At 50.5% G+C, this 21,058-nt stretch overlaps 2 protein-coding genes across 2 annotated transcripts in view; one reads left to right on the forward strand and one right to left on the reverse strand.

Annotated features, from left to right (window-relative positions):
* SNRPA (small nuclear ribonucleoprotein polypeptide A) overlaps positions 1-21,058 on the reverse strand; it is a 752,186-nt gene that overhangs the window by 375,177 nt on the left and 355,951 nt on the right. The gene's annotated exons all lie outside the window — the stretch shown is intronic.
* AKT2 (AKT serine/threonine kinase 2) overlaps positions 3,748-21,058 on the forward strand; it is a 52,412-nt gene continuing 35,101 nt past the window's right edge. Inside the window, exon 1 of the mRNA XM_080643548.1 lies at positions 3,748-3,977. The gene's annotated coding sequence lies outside the window, so the exon portion shown is untranslated. The remainder of the gene's footprint in view (positions 3,978-21,058) is intronic.

The following is a 21,058-nucleotide window of genomic DNA, read 5'->3' on the forward strand; positions in this document are numbered from 1 at the left end:
CTCCTGCACACCTCCCACTGGGGATGTGCCCGCAACCAAGGTACATGCCCTTGACCGGAATCGAACCCGGGACCCTTCAGTCCGCAGGCCGACGCTCTATCCACTGAGCCAAACCGGTTTCGGCAGGAAACGCTTTTAAATAAAAATTTTTTCTTAACAGTGCCAGACTTTGAGAATTTGATCAATGCTATGGGATTTCTCCCCTGAAAAAGCTCTGTGTAGGATGAAGAAAGGGGACTTCTCATTCCTCTTGCTTTCATCTCCTGTATGTCCACGTGTCAGGGAGGGTTCCCGCCACATTGCCACCCCCACCACTGCCAGGGATGGACCCCCAGACCTCCTGGGAATGCAGTAGGAGCCTCCCCACTTGGGGATCCTAAGAGCTGGTCCGTGCAGCCTGTCCAATCTCCACTGGGAGCCCAATCTCTTGTGAGAAGGGTTGAAATGGACTCCAGGGGCTCATGTCTGCTCCCTAAGGATATAAGGGGGCTTTGAAGAGATGCCTTCTTTATCCCTCAAGGCAGGATCCTTAAGTCATTTTTTTCTGAATTAAGAGGCCTTTGAGTAGACTTCAGATGAGAAGTTACCAACCCTTCTCCCCAGAAAAATGCACAGGCAGCCCATATTTATAGCTATGGGAGGGAAGTTCACAGAACAGATTAGAGGGTCGAGAACAATTTGTGGTTTTAGGGAATTTTCTCCTCAATCACCCTTGATGTGGAAATTGAGAGAGTGAGGCTGAGTATGATAATTAAGTGGTTTCCCAAAGCAACACAGGGGACAAGAGTAGGGCCAATACTTCCCATTGTTCTGCATGATATAAGTGCAAAACACAGGTTCTTGTATCAGACTGTCAGGTTCAAGTTCCACCTCTACCCCTAAGTGGTCGTGGGGCGAGTACTGCTGCACGAACCTCTAAGATTATGTTGATAGCAACAGGATAGCACCAGCAGGACTATGTTAGGAACAGAACCTGCCCCATAACAACTGCTAAATAAATTCTATTGATATTTTGCAATGAGGAAAGGTAGGCTCAGAGAAGTGATTTTTAAAAAAATATGTATATTTTTAAATATATACTTCTTATTGATTTCAGAGAGGAAGGGAGGAAGAAAGATAGATAGAAACATCAATGATGAGAGAGAATCTTTGATTGGCTGCCTCCTGCACGCCCCCAAGTGGGGATCGAGCCGCAACCTGGGCATGTGCCCCGACCAGGAATTGAAGGCTGGCGCTCTATCCACTGAGCTACACTGGCCAGGCCAGAGAAGTGAAGTTATTTTGATAAGGACATAGGAAAGGCATGATTATAACTAGGGCCTGTCCATCTCCAAAGCCAGTGAACTGTTCACCTTTAGACTAGAGGTTTTACAAACTTCATGGTATGACCCAATAGTGGGTCAGAAAATCAGTTCAACAGGGTGTCAAACAGCACTGGAAAAAAAATCAAAGAGCATCATTCATAAGGATAAATAGTACTTGGGTGACTTTTGTTTCATTATACTGTAAGCACACATATGTCTATATTAAAATAGGCCTTACAATAGTTTGAAAGTCATTACCTTTGACTACTAGGACTCCAAAGGTTTATACACAAGTGTACTGGAGCTTTCAGTGAGATAATCCATCCTGTGCCCTAGGAGGGGCTGGGATTTGCGTTGCCCAAGAAGACTGAGAGCTAGGGGATGGGCTGTGAGCTGTTCAGCATGCAGAGGAGCAAAGAGGGTAGGCCACAGTAACCTTGAGTCTAGATTGGAGCAGAAGGGCTAATTCTTGAAACAAATATTCCCCAAGGGCCCACTCTGTGCCAGGCCCTTTGCTAAGTACACAGTGATGACTGAGACTGTCCTGGTCTTTTCAGTCTTGGGACTCTGTAGTGAAGGAGAGAAACCTGTCACCAGATAGTAAGACTGAAATGGTTAGGGCTGTGGTGGCGTAAGCATTGGTCAGAGTTATCAACACTGTGATGGGGCAACACCATGAATTAGGAATACAGGGCAGTGAGTTCCAAGCTGGAAACCCGTAGTTAAGGGCTAGTTCCAGCATTAGGTCTACCTAAGGCTCACCCCTGAGCAGGATTTGGGCAAGACACTCTCACACTTAGGTGAACCCAGTATTCTTCAATCCCAACCAGGCCTTCTAGAGGAAGTATGCACTAACCAATGTATACTTGTATACTAGAACACAAATTCACAATCTAACATGCTCCATTCAACCTGTACAAGAGAAGGGACTGAGAGTCAGATATCTCACAGCTGTCTGGTACATCCTATCTAATAAAAGAGTAATATGCAAATTGACCATCATTCCAACACACAAGATGGCCGCCCGCATGTGGTCAAAGATGGCCTCCCCCATGTGGGCACAAGATGGCCGGCAGGGGAGGGCAGTTGTGAGGGACCAGGACTGCAAGGGAGGGCAGTTGGGGGGCAATCAGGCCTGCAGGGGAGGGCATTTGGGGGGGACCAGGCCTGCAGGGGAGGGTAGTTTGGGGGAACCAGGCCTGCAGGGGAGGGCATTTGGGGGGGGGGGACCAGGCCAGCAGGGGAGGGCAGTTAGGGGTGACCAGGCCTGCAGGGCAGGGCAGTTGGGGGGGACCAGGCCTGCAGGGGAGGGCAGTTGGGGGTGACCAGGCCTGCAGGGGAGAGCAGTTAGGGGTGACCAGGCAGGCAGGGGAGGGCAGTTAGGGGTGACCAGGCCTGCAGGGCAGGGCAGTTGGGGGTGACCAGGCCTGCAGGGGAGAGCAGTTAGGGGTGACTGGGCTGGCAGAGGAGCAGTTAGGCCTCGATCAGGCTGGCAGGGGAGTGGTTAGGGGGTGATCAGGCTGGCAGGTAGAAGTGGTTAGGGGCAATCAGGCAGGCAGGCAGGCGAGCAGTTGGGAGCCAGCAGTCCCGGATTGTGAATCCCGGTGGGATTGGGCCTAAACGGGCAGTTGGACATCCCTCAAGGGGTCCCAGATGGGAGAGGGTGCAGTCTGGGCTGAGGGACACCCCCCCCCACACACACACACACTGTGCACGAATTTCGTGCACTGGGCCTCTAGTCAGCTAATAAATGGGTCAGAATTTTGTGCAACTCTCCTCTTGCAGGGTGATTTTAAGGCCTTTGTAGGTCTAAGTTACCCCATAAAAAAGTGATATCCCATATTTAATTGCATCTGTGATGAGCAGATAATATTTTGGAGTCCTAGAATGTCTAATTGATATAAACTATTCTGTTTACATAAAATAGTCCAATAGCCCAGTTATGTAGATATGATTGTTTCCATTTTGCAGATGAGGATACTGAGGCACAGAAAAAAAAGTCCAGCCTTCTGCCCAGCAAAAACGCAAAGCTGGGTTTGTGTGGTTTCAGAGCCTGAGCTCAACCATGAGGGACATACTGAAAAGGCAACCTCTCCTGACCCCAAGTCCAGGGCTCTTTAAGAGCCCTGAACCCAGGAAGAAAAGCGAGCGCCGCGTAAAACGAGATCAAAGCCTATGCAAATAAGGAACAGGGGCTGCCGGGAAACATCACTGCGGCTAGCCTCTGGGGAAAGCGGGCGTCAGTCAGCTACAGCGCCTGCTCATTCCCATCCGTTCTTTCCGTCTGGCGCCTGCGCGAGGCACATCCCTAACGCACACCGGCCCAAACTCGCCTATTGTACGAAGGAGCTCGGCTCTGAGTCCGCCTCTTCCCTTCCCTTGCGCTTGCGCTCTAGCGCTCTCCGAGTCTAGTTCTCGCTTCTACGTCAGTTCCTGTTGTGGCGGGAGAAGGCGGTATTTCCGGCCAGAGGGTGGGACGGGGCGGTAAGCGGGGGCTCGGGGGAGGGGGCGGGGGGGCCGCGCCGCGCGAGCCGTTGGGTCTGGCTCGGAGAAGGCGTTGCTGCTGCCGCAGCCGCCACCGCCGACAGGAAACACAGGAGCGGGACCAAGCGCAGCGCGGCGATGGGCGGGAGTAGAGCCCCGCCGGAGAGGCTGGGCGGCTGCCGGTGACAGGTGAGTGCGCCAGTGCGTGTCCTCGAACGCCCCCCCTCGCGGTGGTCTCGTCCGGTGCCCCCCCTCAGTGCCGTGTTGGGCCGTACCACCAGTGCCTGCCGGGCGGGGATCGCGGTCCTTGAGTCCCCCCCCCCCCTTCCGGGACCGAGTGGGCGGCTGCGCGGGGGCGGTAGTTCTAGCCCTGAGGGGCCAGAGGCGGGGGCGGCGGGTCGTACCACTGAAGCGGCGAGGGGGCGCCTACCAAGTGCGAGGCCCGAACCACTGAAGGGCTTGGACGCGCGCCCTAGCATGTGTGGGCTTGGGTTTGAACTCGTGGGGTGTGAAGTGAGAGCGTGCCTGGTGGGCGAGCGCTAAGCCATTGTAGGGGCGCGCCTTACCCAGCGTAGGAGGCTGTACCTACTCGGAGATGTGGGAACAGTTCCAATTACGTGTTGAGAGAGGTGGGGGGTTTTGGGGAGGGAGCTGTACCAAGTGTGGTCCTGGTAGTGCCGTCTGGGTTATACCACTGGGTGCTGCGGGGGAGCCATCCTTAGAACATAGCCGTACATCAAAGTAGGAGGACTGTGATGTTTAGAGTCTTTGAGTGAGGGACAGGGCAGGCTCAAGTGGGTGTTAGGGCAGTATTTTGGGAGGATAGTAACACTAGTGATCAGGAGGGGCTTCTACCTCTGTGTTTGGTGGGTGGGGCTTGGGGATTACACTGAGCTGGATATCATCCTTTATTGAACTGAACTTTTGTGGGGAACTGGATGGACACAACTGCTGTCTACCCCAGAACCCTTTCATATTACCACACTATTTTACTGGTAAGGTGTGCGGGACAGACACCTCTGTGGCAAGTTCGATCTTTCTATGGGTTGTGGGGAGACGTCTTAGAAGCCACTGTTGGAAGTTTTCTGAGCTTTTGGCTTCATTTAGGGAGCAGAAGGGGTCTTGAGCTTGGATTTAAGGAGCTGTACTCCTGGACTTGCTTAAGACTTTGGAGGAAGGAGTGTTTGGTGGGACACCTCTCTCCCAAGGCAAGGTGGCTGGGGACATCTTGCTCCTTGGGATTCTGAGTACCCCCTTCCTCTAATTTGGAGGCCGCTTGGGCTCAGCAAGAGGCGGGGACCGGAGTACTTAGGTCCTCCATGGGCTGCCATTCAATCTTGTCCCTTTTTCCTGCCTCAGACAAGCATGGGGAGTTTAGTCAGGGCTTGACCTTGGTTGACGGTGGATGTGAGGGAACCAGGCACCACCCACACAGTGGGCCTCTCTGTCCTCAGTGAGACTGTGTCTCCCTGGTTAGCATTCCAGGCGCCCATCGTGTTTAGGCTCCCTACCAGGTGATAACAGTTGGCCTCACCATTAGGCAGCAGTGAGGCTGAGCACTGTGTCCCCAGCTGTTCCTCTTTGCATAGCCAAGGGGACTTGTGTTGGGGGTGCCCTGGCCCAGCCTAAGCCAGGGAGGAAGACTGCTCTTTTGAAGGACTTGGGACAGCCAGATTCCCCACAGCTTTGCTTTCTCACTGTGGCTGCTGGGTGGGTGCTTGGAGCAGCCAACTCCAGATGGGAGGCCACTGCCCCTTCTCTCCAGGCCAGCTTGTGACCTTGGCTTGCCTGGTAACCTTTGCACTTGGGTCTGGAGTTCCTGAAGGCAGGCTGCAGTCCCTGATTGACCCAGCAAATGTGAGCTGGTGCTGTGGTCAAAAGGGACAGGCGGTTGCTTCTGGTCCACAGCATCAGCTTCCAAACTGGTGGGCTTTCCTGGATTGTGGTTTCTGGGGAGAGAATGGTTGCTGAGTCTGTTCAAGGTCTCAAGGCCGTGGGGGCTCTGTAGAATTTTTCTCCTCTAGAAGTTAGTTTCTCTGGTTTCCTTCTAATTTTAGAGGGTTTGCCTGATGGGGATAACAGCAGCAATAAAAACAATAACCATGGGATTGATGGCTGACATTTATGGAGAGCATTCTGTGTGCCACATGCTGTTCAAAATGCTTCACATGGATTAACTGGCTGAATAATCCATAAATTACTCACATCCTAGAACCATAGGTACTGTTGTTATGATCCATTTTAGACAGGGAAACTGAGGCACGGAGAGGCAGATAATTTCCAGAGCTAGTGAATAGCCAGTGTTTATTGACTATTCACCATATGTCAGGCATGTGACAGGCCTTTTACACACATGATCTCATTTAAATCTCAAAATACTTCTATGGCTGGGTATTGGTTTGTCCATTTTATAGATCCCTATGAGGTAAGGAGAAGTGTGATACCTGTTTTACAGGTGAGGAAACTGAGCTGCTGTGAAGTGAAATGATTTGCCCCAGGTCTCACAGCCAGAAGTGGTAGAGTTGGGATGTAAATCCCTGGCCGTTTGGTCTCAGAGTGAACCTCTTGTCAACAAGTAACTGGGACATTGGTTTATTTGTATCCAGGGGTGGATATGGTGTTTCTGTCCATTTTCGCAGAGTCAGAAATTGGGGCTCAGAGGTGGAATTACCTTGCCCTAGGTCAGTGGTCGGCAAACTGTGGCTCGCGAGCCACATGCGGCTCTTTGGCCCCTTGAGTGTGGCTCTTCCACAAAATACCACGTGTGGGCGCGCACAAACAATGCGATTGAAACTTCGTGGCCCATGCGCAGAAGTCGGTTTTCGGCCCTAGGTCAGTGGTCAGCAAACTCATTAGTCAACAGAGCCAAATATCAACAGTACAACGATTGAAATTTCTTTTGAGAGCCAAATTTTTTAAACGTAAACTTCTTCTAACGCCACTTCTTCAAAATAGACTCGCCCAGGCCTTGGTATTTTGTGGAAGAGCCACACTCAAGGGGCCAAAGAGCCGCATGTGGCTCGCGAGCCGCAGTTTGCCTACCACTGCCCTACGTCCTTCAGACCTAGGGGCTCAAGCCGGGGTTTGAATGCCCGTTGGCTTGTCTTGGTGTCATGTACTCCTAGCTCACTGGGTCCCAAGCTGGAGTGGTTCTCTGTCACCTCAAAGCTCCTGCCCTGGACCCTGCCAGATGCACCTGTGGGTATTTCCTTTCTCTCATCTGCAGAGCCTAGGGCTACTGTGAGCACCTCTATTGGCAGCCAGTCCAGCAGTCCTGGCTTGCTGGTGGAAGTTGGTCCATCTTCAGATTTGAGCCAGGACATTTATTAACCCAGGGAAGAGTATGTGCTGGGAACTGGGGAAAGACAGAGTGATATGCAGGGAGTGACCCAGCTACCAGGGCACCTTGTTAGAGGTCTCTACACAAGGATGGTATAGTGGGCATGTATGCAAGTTCAGGAACTTTCATGTTCTGGCTGTGTGACTTTGGGCCACAGTGATCATCTCTGTGCGGTGGGCTCAAAACAGCAACCACCTCAGGCTATTGTGAGGGTTAAAGAAGTTAATTCATGAGAAGCTCCTCCAAGAGTGCCTGGCACTGTGTAAATGCTTAGTCAGCAGTACCAAGGGCATCAACCACCCCCCCATGCCCCCACCCCCATTCTCAGTTCTTTCTGGCAGAAAAACCCTGCTATCCAGCCTTTCAGCTTGGCCCAGCTAGGATCCAAGAATCTGGTGTCTTGATCTGTAACCTCTATAAAGAGCTGCATTGAAGTGAATCAGAGCACAGGGTTCAAATTCAGCCCTTTCACTTGCTGGTTGTGTGACCTTGAGCGGGTTCCTCAACCCTTCTGAGCCCTTTTCATCATCTGTGTCATAAGATGATGATAACTCTCCCTTGATAGGTTGTTGTGAAGGTTTAATGGGTTAATTTGTGGAAAGCATTCATAATTGGGAAGGCATAACAAGTAACATATCGAAGAAGAGTATATGACACATGGTGAGCCCTAGGATATCTTAGCAATTGTAAGTCTTATTATTTCTGCTAGAATCTTGAAGGCCCTTTTCAGGTTACAGAGCCTTGTCAGATAACATCAGGAGGAGGACTTGGCCAAAATGAGCATCTCCGGTTTCAAGATGAGGGTTGGGAGTGGGAGGGACATATAATCAAATAAAAACTGGCAAATGCAGTGCCCTGGGCCCATCTATCTTCCACATAGTTGCTGCCCAGAGCCCCTTCGAAGTAAAAATTCCAGCTCCTTTCCAGATGTTGGCCTCTGCTAACTCCTCTTCCTTCTTACATGTGTTTTTTATTGAGTCTTCACCACAGCCACCAGGAGTGGTGGGGATGGCCTTGGCCCAGATGAGGAATAGGCTTTTTGAAGGCTGTAAGGTGGAAGGTTGGGTAGGGAGAGTTGGAGAAGTGTTCATGGAGTTGGGCCAGGCTTCGTAGAGCCTGGTAGGTCTAGTCGAGAAGCACGGATTTGATCCTGAAGGCATTGCGGAGCTGAGGAAAGGCATCGCTTCAGGTGTTGGAGATACAGTGTGTACTTGACAAAGGCCCTACCCCCACGGAGTCAGGGGGAGACAAACCCTTGGTGAATAAACAAGGGGCAGGGGAAAGAAAGGGGCTGGGCAGTGAATTAAAATCAGGTGACTGATGGGCTGTCAGGAAGACCTCTGAGATTGACAGGGAAGGAATTGACATGAGGAGAAGGAATAGCCTTGGGTTATTGGGGGGTGGGGGGGAACACAACAGACCCAGGGTGGTCAAGCTTGGTGAGGTGCAGGGGCAGGGTGAGTGAGGGAGGGGATGGGAGGGGAGGCCAGGGGCTGGGTCATTCAGAGCCTTGCAGCCCACCCTGAGGAGCAATTTGGTCAGATTTAGAGTGTTAGTAGGTGCCTTTTGCCATAAGAGAGGTTCTCAGGCTTCTGGCTGAGGCAGGGATAGATTTTAGAGCCAGTCAGGGAGTTTCACATGCCTCCTACTTCCCCCTTGAGTAGAATCATTGCCTTAGAAATGCTGAAGGCCTGATGGTCGCCTCCCTCTGTGGTTTTCACACTGTGTTCCCCAGGGCCCATGGCTGTTCCCTTTAGGGACGACAGATGGGGGGAGGCTCAATGGGCTGATTTGCTGCCCACCCCTCCCCAACCCAGATAGTTGGGCTAATATCAAGTAACAATGCAGAACAATAGTAATACCTGATAAAAACCATACTAGCTGATTCTGCCTTCCACTCAGCTTGTGCTCGAGGGCCTGCACCATTCCTGGTGCTGCTCTAGAACTTGGAAGACCGGGCCTTGTGGGCCTGTCTTCTAGTGGAGACAGGTGCCCAGCAAACAAATCTGTGATAGGACATTAAGTCGAAATCAGTGTTAGAAAAGCAAAGAGAATGGGTCAGGGGAAGGAGAGTGGGTATATCAGTATGTTTTATTTATTGATTTCATTTTTAATTTTTTCTTTATTATTCTTTGATAGTATGTTTTAGCTGGGATGATCAAGGATGGCCTCCCGGAGGAGGTGACGTGTAGGTAGGAACTGGTGTGTGGTGAAGGAGCCATGGGAGGACGTAAATGAGGACCCCTCAGATCAAAGAGGAATTAGCTATGATTCTTACTTCACAGTGGTGAGAACTGAGGCCTGGAAAGTCTCGGTAACTTGTGCTGGGTCCCCCAACCTGGCAATATTGGGACCAAGCTCTGAATTTGGACAGTGTGCCCCCAGCCCAGGAAGGCTCTTGGTAACGGTGGGTGAGGAGAGCTTCTAGTTCTGCACCTGAGCCTCAATCCTAAGGTTTAGCACAGTGAGCAAGAGCCTTGCTGTTGTTTTTCCTAGGCTCGTTCTGGCATGTCTTCCCGGAAGGAGTAGAGCCCCTCAGAGCACATGCTTGGGGTATCAGAATTTCCTTGGATTGGGAGGATGGAGAAAGTATGTCCTTTGCAGTTGATCTCCAAGCCTCTGGGGGACCTAGGGACACCCCTTCCTGGGCCTCTCTTTGACTTCCCAACCACCAGGCCTCTGGGCTGCATGCTGGGGTGGTTCCGTGGCAGGCTCTTCTGGACAACCAGCCAAGCAGTGAGAGGCCCAGCTTGGGGAGACAGCCCTGGGAGCAGGACCAGGAGGGAGGGAGAGAGGGAACGGGTGTGGGAGGGGCGGTGGGGTGGGATCTCAGCCTGGCCCCCTTGGGGGCAGGACCCACTGCCAACTCGGCACCCATAGCAAGGCTCAGCTGTGCTGGGCTTGTGGAGCAGGGAACAGCGAGCCAGAGCTGGCTGAGGGGAGACGACATGTCAGAGGTCCCTGCAGGAAGCTGTCCTGCCCAGGAAGCTCGTCCACAGATGTTCTAAGGGTGAGGCCAGAAATCTAAGCCTGTCTTGGTCTGTCACCTCATGGGCCCTTTCCGAATGGACTGGGTGGCTGCCACTCCCTTGCCCCCCTCCCTAACCCCTCCCAGCCTGGTTTCAGGTCGTCTTCTTATGGTGGCTCAGTGTGAAGTGGTCTGGGCTGGGGGCAGCCAGCCTGGGTTTGCACTCTACTCCTGGCTCCCCCCTTGGTTGATGGGGATCCCTGGGGACATTATTTCATCTCTAAGGCAGTGGTTCCCAACGTGGGGCACCCCCCAGGGGGGCAATTTGATTTTTAAGGGGGGCAATTTGAGAATGAGTTATTAACAGTGAACTTTTTGCATTTCTTATGGTTTTAGGGGCCTCATATACAGTATATAAATATATATTGTGACATATTTATGCATTTCAGTTTTCTATTATGTTTTGAAACTTTACTTGCTATTTTTCATATCACTTCATATTCTTTTTTTTTAACAATTTCTTAGTGATTTCTTCCTCAGTACTTTATCCTTTCGTTTTTTTATTTTTCTCTTTCATGGATGCCATGTTTTTGGAAGCTTGTTTAGACCAAGTTAATGGCCTTTTAGGCTTCTTCCATGTGAATAGGAGTTCACTTTTTGAATAAGAATTGTGTGTCACAGGGGGCATCAGGATTTTAGAGATGCTTAAGTGGGGCATGGCCAAAAAAAGGTTGGGAACCACTGCTCTAAGGTGTATTTCGCTCAGCTGAAATGGGACCCTTCCTGCCAGGGCTGTAGGGAGGAATCGGAGCTAACGTGTTAGAGAGTGCCTGTCATGGGCCTCCTGAGACGGTGCGTGATGGAGCCGAGCTGCTGCTGCCTCTGCTGTTGGAGATTGTGAGGCTGGGCACCTGAGAGCAGAAGGGGCTCTGGATGCACCAGCCTGGGCTTGCTGGTGGGCAGAGTGGGTTTGTGCTTAGAGCCTTGGGAGGGGATGGCAGGCCAGTTAGCTGAGGTTTCCTGCTGGGGAGGGCACCATACAGAAAAATTAATCATTGCTGAGCCCCTGCTCAGCCAGACATGGCTCCGAGCACTTTGTACATGTTAGCTCAGACGCACAGTAGCCTGTGAGGTGGGTAGTAGTCACCTCCATTTTGTAGATAGGAATCTGTGGCACAGAAAACTACATACTCTAGGCCAGGCACTGCTCCAAGGTTTTATGTGGTGCTCTCACCAGTACTCACCACAACCAGGGAGCTCAGCACAGCTGTTCTCCCCATTTCACCCGTGAGGACATGAAGGCCCAGGGAGGTGATTGAATTTGCCCAAAGTGTTCATAGGTGACAGACATAAAATTTGAACCCAACTCTATCCGGCTGGGGTCAGACTGACTCTTCTGCCTCTTGCCAATGTCATGATCACTGTTTCTGGGGTTGTTTCTGTCATTTTTAGTGATCGTTTTGCTTTCTTTTCTTCTAGGTAGATCTTCTAGGTAGAGCTGACACAAAGTAGGCCTCAGTTGTCCCAGAAATGACTGAATTTGCTCCATTTGATGCTTGCTTAGGAGATGGATGCGGCTGCCTCTCTCCACCCCCTATGCTCATAGAGCCCTGGCCTTGGTCAGTCCCTTCCTTCCCCAGAGCCAGGCGGAAGGCGTGAGGGTGGGAGGCACTCCCCACCTTCTGCCCTTGGCGTCTGGTTCCTGAATGGCCTCTGGTGTCAGCCCTTGGCTGTTTTTGGTCATTTGTATATTCCATTTGCTCACCAAATAGTTTATGAGTCCCTGTTATGTGCCCTGTATAGTTTTGGATGCCAGGGAGTGGCACACAGTCTAGTGGAGGAGGCAGAGAAGTAGCATTTGCCTTTCGAGTGCTCAGTTTGGGTGTGGCTGAGGAAGGGAACAGAGATCTATCTAGCTGGCCTTGGTTGGCAGGAGGGGAGCTTGGAGAAAGCTCCTGAGGGGAGGCATCAGGCCATGAACATGAAAGCCCAAAGGAATGGGCCAGGCAAGGCTACAGCACGGGAAAGGTACCTCGATGTGGTGGTAACACTTAGCATAGTCTACTGTGGCTGGAGCAGAAGAGGAGGGTGGCCGGGCACAGGTCCTGCGTGCAGTCTGGGGGCCCCTAGGGCCATGCTTCTCAAACTGGTTTCTAAAGACCTGGGGGTGGCCGCACAGGTGTTGAGCATGTGATTTGAGATAGTGTTTGCAGGTTTGGGTGTACTTTTTAAACTGTATTTTCATTTAGATGATATTTTCAAAAAGTTAATATAGGCATGTTGTAAATCATCTGGATAATTTCTTTTAGTCAACTAGTGACAGTATTCACAGAGCTGCCACTTCCATAGCTCTAACTAACTGAGGCTCAGGTGGTCCCTTGACTTTGGAGTTCGCCGTTGTGTAATTGCTGCCTGTCTTCCAAAATGCTGGCCTCATCCCCAGCTGTGGGTGAAGCATGACTCATTGGGTCCCCATGATGACCCTGGGTTGTTAAGAAAAACCATCTTAAAAAAGAAAAAGTTTTTATTGATTTCAGAGAGAGGAAGGGAGAGAGAGATAGAAACATCAGTGATGAGAGAGAATCATTGATTGGTTGCTTCCTGCACGCCCACTATTGGAGATGGAGACTGAAACCCAGGCATATGCCCTGACCAGGAATCAAACCATGACCTCCTGGTTCAGAGGTCGATGCTCAATCACTGAGCCATACCGGCCGGGCAAGAAAAAACATGTTTTGAAATAACATGTATATCCTTGGTCAGGTTGTATTAAGATCCCATTTCATAGATGAGGGTGCTAAGGTTCAGAGGGACTCATGCAGCCTAGAAGTAGTAGTCAGGATGCAAATCAACCCGACTCCAGTGTGGGTTTGGGCTCGCTGGGCTGAGTGTGTCAGGACTTGAGGGATGCCGTTGCGTGGGTGCTTCTCCTTGGCCCATCCAGCCCATGAGCATCATGGTGCTCACCTTCCCTCACCCCTCCTGCCTTCAGCCTCTTGCTGCTTCATTAGCAGATGTTCTATAGCGTTTAATCTCTAATCTGTTGGCCACTTAAAGTTCAAATAATTAAAATTAAATGAAAGTTGAAAATTCAGTTCTTTGGTTGTACTAGCCATAGCAGCCACATTTAAAAAAAAATAATATATGAGTGTTTATTCCAATACTGCTGGCAGTATGGGAGAACAGCGGGTCATCCACAGAAATCTGCTCCATAGCAGCCACATTTTCATTATTACAGAAAGTTCTGTTGGCTGAATCAGCCATCTCCTGCATTCGCCTGTGATCTTGGGCATGTGATTTGGGTCTCAGTTTCCTCTTCTGAAGAATGGGGATAGTAACAGCATCTACCTCTCAGGGTTGCTGTGAGGTTGGTATTAATCCAGACCAGGCATGTTGTGAGTACTCGGGAAATGCTAGCTGTGGATGGAACCCTGCTTGTTTGCTCCCAGGTGTCCTGTTGATGGGATGGGATGCAGGCTACCAGACCCTGACTCAGAGCTCCTGGCCAGGGAGGCAGCAGGTGATGCTGTGGCACAGTGCCTATGAGGGAGGAACCCCTCAGCCAGGCTGGGGACGCTGTGTGTGTGTGTGTGTGTGTGTGTGTGTGTGTGTGTGTGTGTACATGTACATGTTTGTCTGGAACAGGGTGTGTGTGTGTATGTGTATATGTGTGTGTGTACGTGCGTAAGTACGTATGTACATGTGTTTGTCAGGGACAGCCCAGGTCTGCAGGGTGTCAGAGATGATAAGGGGGGCTGGCTAGGGGGTGGGAGGGCTTGGTGTCTTGGGAGTGAGAGCAGAGGGAGGCAGAAGAGTCTCAGCTAGGACAGTGTGATCCAGTCTTCTTGGTTGTGTCCTGGCTGCCTGGCCTTGGGTACTCACTGAGTCCTTCCCAGCCTCAGTTTCCTCATCTGTAGAGAGTACGTCCTCATGGTCCCCAGGTGAGCCAGGTGGTGGGAGTGTCAGGCCAGTGCACAGGGCTTCTTTTGGGGTCAAGTCCTAAGAAGAAGGCTGTGGTACAGCCCCTGCCTCCTTGGGGTCAGGGGATTCCATATGCTGCTCCTCCTCAAGCCAACAGTTCCCCATCCCTCTACCAGAAATAGCCACAGCCCTTATGGTGGCTTCCCAGTTCCTGCCCAGCCAGGCCCCTAGCTTCCTCTGTAGCCATATGTGCCTCACTCCCCTCCACCACCTCCTGACTGTGTCTCACGCCGGCCACACCTTGGCACTGCTCTTCCTGGGCCTGGCACACTCTTTCCTAGGCCTCCACATGGCTGCCCAGTCTCTTTCAGGTTTCTGCTCAGATTTCACCATCTCCATGAGACTTTCCTGATAACTGTATACAAAATCAGAAACCCTCGCCCCCTTCCCAACCCCTAGTCCTCCATATGCTGCTTTTCTCCATAGCATTTGTTAACTTCTGAGATACTGTATAATTTGCCTACTTATTTATTTTAATGCCTGTCCATCCTCCGTCCCCATCCCCGTCCCCACCCCTGTACTGTAAGCTCCCCCAGGACAGAGAGTTCTGTTTTGGTCACTGCTTCCTCCCTGGTGACCAGAGCAGTGTTGACACAGCAAGGGTGCCCTATTTGTAAAATAAATGAATGCAGGATTTTTTGCTTCACCTTCACTGAGCTCAAAAGCTGTGGTTCTGTTTGCCACCTTTACCTTGCATTAATGAATGCTCTGGGCCTGGCCCTGTGCTGGGTGTGACTAGGGGCACAGTGGGGACCAAGACAGACCTTGTCCCTACTTTGTGGAGCTCTCACTCCATTGCGGGGGGAGGAGCGGCGGGGGGGGGGACCGATACTCAGATGATCATACATGTGACTGAGCACAGTAGAGGTCAGTGCTATGAGGGGACAGGAAGGCTGAGCTCTGAGAGTCTGAATTGTTGTAGGCCAGGGGGCTGTTGGGAGGCTTCCCTGAGGAAATGAGGATTTAGCAAGTAAAGATGAGTGAGCAATATGCCAGGGGGAGGACGGACTAGTACAGTGGTCGGCAAACTCATTCGTCAACAGAGCCAAATATCAACAGTACAATGATTGAAATTTCTTTTGAGAGCCAAAATTTTAAACTTAAACTTCTTCTAACGCCACTTCTTCAAAATAGATTTGCCCAGGCCGTGGTATTTTGTGGAAGAGCCACACTCAAGGGTCCAAAGAGCCGCATGTGGCTCGCGAGCCGCAGTTTGCCGACCACGGGACTAGTACGTGCAAAGGCCCTCAGGTGAGCAAGAGCAAGGAGTGTTCAAGGGACTGAGAGGGTAAAGTGTGTGTGTGGGGGGAGCACAATGATCCATGAGGCTGGAGAACGAGCAGGGGCCCTTTCAGATGGACTTTTGTGGCCTCCATAAAGGCCGGGGATGTGATCCCTGAGTAGGGGAGGGGCAGGGTCAGAGTGTTTGTAGGGTCCCTCTGGCTGTGGTTTGGTGCTCTCAGCATGTGTAGACTTAAATAATTGACACAATTTCTGTGGGTGCTGTAAGGCCTTGGGTGGCAGGGTGAGGGGGTAGGTGTTGGGGCGGGTGGCAGGGAAGAGAAGAAATCTGCTCTGGTACTTATTCTTGTCCCGGTATCATTTGCCACCCACCCACATCTTCAGTCTGCCTCCAGTCCTACCTGCTCCAAGTAAACAGATGGGGCAGCTGCGGGGAGTGTGTGGTGTTTAAGAGGAAAAAAAGTATCTTTAATGCTGCCTTCTTACCAAGGAGGTGGAATAGGTAAAAAGTTCACATATTACAGAAATGTGTAATATAGGAAGTGAAGGTCCTCAGGTCTCCACCCATCAGAGGAAATAGTGGTACTGGAAAGGTGTTGAGCAGTTGCTATATTGGCTTCTGTTTGAAGATTCGAACTTAATGTGAATTAACTCATTTAATCCTCACAACAGCCTTGGCAGTGTGTACTATTATTATATCTAATATACAGATGAGGAAACTGAGGCAAAGAAAGGGGAAGTGATTTGTCCAAAGTCACACAGCCCAACCTCACAACTGAGGTTGAAATGCATTTGGTTCCTGAGGCCACATCACTTACTGCTGTACCTATAACTCTTCCTCTATTGGCTCTTGGGCACAATTCCTTCTATGCATGTGAAGGTTAAACATAGACTTTCTCTTGCCCCCCAGTCTTTGATACTGTTTCCCATAAGTTCCATTGTTGATTGTATAACTGCTTTTCTGAAAAGGATGCTTTAGATGAAGTTTATACATGAATTGTCAGATGCATGTCAATCTCAGTAATGCCAGCAGGTGAAAAAATAAGTGTCAGAGTTGAGGCGACATTTGTTTCAGAAAAGGGATCAGGTTGGATATTCTGTTGCTTTGTGAGCACACGGAATGCTGATGATCAGTGTCAGCCCATCAAGTGGTTCTTGTGCATGAGATGCTATGTTGTGTTCTGTCCGTTGGACCCTCATTGAGGTCTGGGTACTGTGCTGAGCGATTTCCATGAATGAGCCTTTGAAGGAGACACTGCTCACAGCCCCATTACACAGAGGAGGAAACTGAGACTTGGGAAGGCTATAAAGTCAGGGAGCAGGGACTTGAGTCTGAGTCTGCCTAACTCCAAAGGCCATGATGTGGTGCATTGTGGTGGGGAAGCCAGGCTGCCTGGGGTCCCAACCCAGCTCAGTACATTCTGATCCAGTGATGGGAGCAAGTCATTTCACATCTGTGACTTAGTTTTTCATTAAAATGGAGCTAATAGTATAAGTGTTTGCCAGGGGGTGGACACAGGGTTGCTGTGAGGGTTGAATTTGCATGTCCAAAGCACTTAGGTGTGCCTGGCATGTGGTAAATGCTATATAGGCATTCCCTCTTTTTAGTATTAACATCATATGAACCATTATGACAATACTAGACCCCTGTTGTGGACATTAGGTTGCTTCCAGGGTTTTACGAGTCCAGCAAGAATACTCTCAGAAGAGCAGTTCTCCAAAGGGGTGGCTTGACCCAGGGAGTATTTGATATTGTCTGAAGACGTTTTTGATGGTCCCAATTCAGGTGAGGGTGTGCTGTTGGCTTTAGCAAGTAGAGACCCTGGATGCTGCTAAACCTCCTGCCGTGCACAGAGCAGTCTCACAGCCAGAATTACTCAGTTCCAAACAGTATTATTGCTGGGGTTGAGAAACACCTCTGTGCTCTGTCATAAGCATTTTCTGCAGAAGTTCCTCCAAGGACATGCGTGTTTTCCACATGATCAGTTTTGCTAAAGTGCTCTTATAAACACGGTAGCAGTTTGCAGAGCTGCAGATGGAGAGTGAGGGAGTCATTTCCCTCTGCCCACCGCGTGCCTTTCCTCCCCGTTCCTGCAAGCAGATGCTGATCCTTGAAGTTATTTCCTGAGCAAGTCCTCTGGGAGCTGCAGGTGAGGCACAGATTAGAGGCAGGTGAAAGAGCTCCCGGAGGGTATCCCAGCGCCAGGAAGGAGCTCTCACCCTACTCTCGCAAGTGCCTGGAGACGCAGAGCCTCAGCCTCCTCTTCTGCCTCCGTCATCCCATCTGTCCTGCCTTGTGTAGAAAACAGGTCAGGAAGAGGAGGCGAGAGAAAAAGGATCTGACAAATGGCAAAGAAATGAATTTAATTTATTTTGAGCCTGTTCTGGGCATAAGCTTTACTTGGTACACATTCATTCCACAAATATATATTAAGTGGTCACTGTGTACCCTGCACTGTAATGTGCAAGGCTTTGAGATCCAGTGCTGCCCAAGATAACCAGAGCTCCTGCCCTTACCATGCTGACATCACAGTGGGGAGAGGTTGACAAACTGATAAACTGGTAAATGTGGTGAGTGATGATAAGCGCTTATGGAGAAAAATAAAGGTTAAGGGGAGGTAGGATGGATGTACTTTTGTCTAAGGATGTTAGGAAGGCTTCTCAAAGAAAGCGAGCAGAGATTGAAGGAAGTGGGCTGGGGCTATGTGGATACCTGGAGAAGAGCCTCCTGACTGAGGGACAGCATGTGCAAGGGCCCAGAAGTAGGGGTGTGAGCAGGTACCACTGAAATGTAATGTGTTTGGAGAAGTAAAGGGGTGACAGTGCAGACCTCATAGGGTCCTGGGGCTCCTGTTAAGGACTTCAGCTTTTACGCTGGGTTACATGGGGACACCAGAGGGTTTGAGCAGAGGAGGGATGGGCTCTGACTCAGGTGGTCCCAGGATCCCAGACTATAGGAGTGAGGACAGAAGCACTAGAGTTCATCTAGGCCTCACAACCTTACTGAGTGGCAGGAACCACCCAGCTAATTTTGCAGATGAGGAAACAGGTTTGGACGGACCCTTCCCAAGACTGCCAGCTAGGACGCAGCCGTCATCCAGGGCCTCTCTCCGCTTGGCCCTGCACCATCCTATGGAATGCCTCTCGTGAATCTGACCCCCAGTGCTGTGAGATACAGCTTCTGCAGGAGCTACAGTTTGGAAACCATTGAGAAATAAGACAGATGGAAGTAAAAATGTCTTAAAGAAATTTTAAAATAATTAATTATACAGTGTTTGAGACCAAATGATAGAGTAAGTGAATGATACCCATGTACTCAGTGACTGCTTTAAAAAATAAAACCTGCCCTAACCGGTTTGGCTCAGTGGATAGAGCATCGGCCTGCAGACTGAGGGGTCCCGGGTTTGATTCTGGTCAAGGGCATGTACCTGGGTTGTGGGCACATCCCCAGTGGGGAGTGTGAGGGAGGCAGCTGATCGATGTTTCTAACTCTCTATCCCTCTCCCTTCCTCTCTGTAAAAAACTAATAAAATATATTAAAAAAAATAAAACCTGCCCAGCCAGTGTGGCTTAGTGGTTGAGCATCAGCCTATGAACCAGGATGTCTCGGTTTGGGTTCCAGGCCGGGGCACATTCCCTGGGCTGCGGGCTCGGTCCCCAGTGGGGTGTGCAGGGGGCAGCCCATCAGTGATTCTCTTTCACCATTGATGTTTCTGTCTCCCTTTCTCTCTGAAATCAATAAAAAAAAATAAAAGATAAAAAAATAAAACCTGGCCGAAACCGGTTTGGCTCAGTGGATAGAGCGTCGGCCTACGGACTGAAAGGTCCCGGGTTCGATTCCGGTCAAGGGCATGTACCTTGGTTGCGGGCACATCCCCAGTGGGAGGTGTGCAGGAGGCAGCTGATCGATGTTTCTCTCTCATTGGTGTTTCTGGCTCTCTATCCCTCTCCCTTCCTCTCTGTGAAATATCAATAAAATATATTAAAAAAATAAAATAAAAAAAATAAAACCTGCCAGTGCAGTCAGAACCCCCTGTTCAGTCACCTCCTCCTCCCTGCTCAGAGCTGATCATAGAGTACGGCGAGTCTCATTCCCATTCAGCTTTCTTCTGTGCAAAGTTAAATGTACTCCCTAAAACTCCAGCACTCCCCCGCCCCCTTTCTGGGCTTCCCTGTTCCCTCCTGGGGTGCCTGTCCCTCCTCCAGCAGGATCTGGGTCGTTGTACAGATGGGTGCACTGTGGTGCACTTGCCTGGAACCACATAACCTAAAAGCTGTAGAGCCTGGGGTTGAAATTTGGACCCTCGACTCCAGATTCCTCCTCCTTACTCATTGGTGATCTAGCCTTCTTGAGGGGAAAATCCAGGCAGACCAGCCTTGGAATCAGGGGAGTCCTGGAAGCCAAGAGGCCCACTTTTGGCTCCCCTGTATCTTCTGGATCCCCAAGGAAATACAGAAAAATGTATTAAATGCATTTTATCCAGGATGATACAACAAGTAACTGCAAAGCAGAGCCTGGTATGATCACCACAGAACATCGTCAGCTCCCAGAAACAGCGCCCCCTCTCAGTGACTCCCAAATCTAACCGCTCTCCTGACTTTTGGATATTTGTTCTTGATTTTCTTTCTGCCTAGTTTACAAGCTAGAAAGGCATCCCTAAACAGTCAGTGTCACGTTGCCTGTTCTGCACTTGCATGAATAAACCCTTACTTGGTGTGTTACTTTGTGTCTGGCTTCTGTCATTCAGCATCATTCTTACACTTCATCCCTGTTGTATGTGTCAGTAGTTTGGTCCTTTTTATTGTTGTATGAATTTACCTCGGTTTGTTTATCCATTCTTTTGTGGTGGACACCCAATCTTTTCCCAGTTTTGGGGTCACTGTATGCTGCTAGGAACATTCTAGTGCATGGTTTTTGGTAAACAAATACACTCATCTCTATGGGGGCTGTGAATTGCTGGGTTATGTTGTAGGCATATGTTGAGTTTTAGTTCTTACTGCAAAGCAGTTTTCCAAAGTGGCTGATCATTTTGATACTCCAACTAGTAGCTATTCCTTAACATGGTTGTCAGCACTTGACTGTCAGCCCTCCTGGTGAGTGGGTTTAACTTGTGTTTCCCTGTAGTTAATGAGATGGAGCGTTCCTTGGTTGTGTGGTGTCCTTTCCTGTGAGGTGCCCTTGTTCTTTTCACCCAGGTGGTTCTCTAGCTGACAGCTATTGCTCTGGCCCAGGCTTCAGCAGACTCAGATCCGGACAGCCTAGGGAACAGCAGGGAGTGGGGATGGGGCCATGCAGGTACTCCCCACTGGGGGGCATGCTGCTTTCAAGTCATTGGCCAGGGCAGGCCCCCTGTGTGCGGACGCTTGGCCTCTAGAGGCTGGTCGCTGACCTCCATCGCAGCTCCGCAGGGAGCAGGCCATCCTCTTGGCTGAGGTGCCTGGTGTTTCATCATCACAGGACTGCGTCACAAACACCTCAGCAGAGGCGCCACTCAGTGGGAGGACAGGGCAGGATCCAGGCGGGACAACTAGGGATCTTCCAGTTCCTCCCCCTGCCCTAGCCCAAGCTACTGCTGGCTCTTAGTCGCTGAAATGAGAAAGTAAAAAGTGACTCTGGTGTGCCGAGCATGGGCCAGGGCCTCCACCACTGCTTAGCTGGGAGACCCAAGGTAACTGGCTTTCCCTCTCTGTGCCTCTGCCTACCCTAGGTGTGGTCACTGCCTCTCTGGTGGGGTGGTT

Source organism: Plecotus auritus (assembly GCF_963455305.1).
Source record: "Plecotus auritus genome assembly, chromosome: 10".
NCBI lineage: Eukaryota > Metazoa > Chordata > Mammalia > Chiroptera > Vespertilionidae > Plecotus > Plecotus auritus.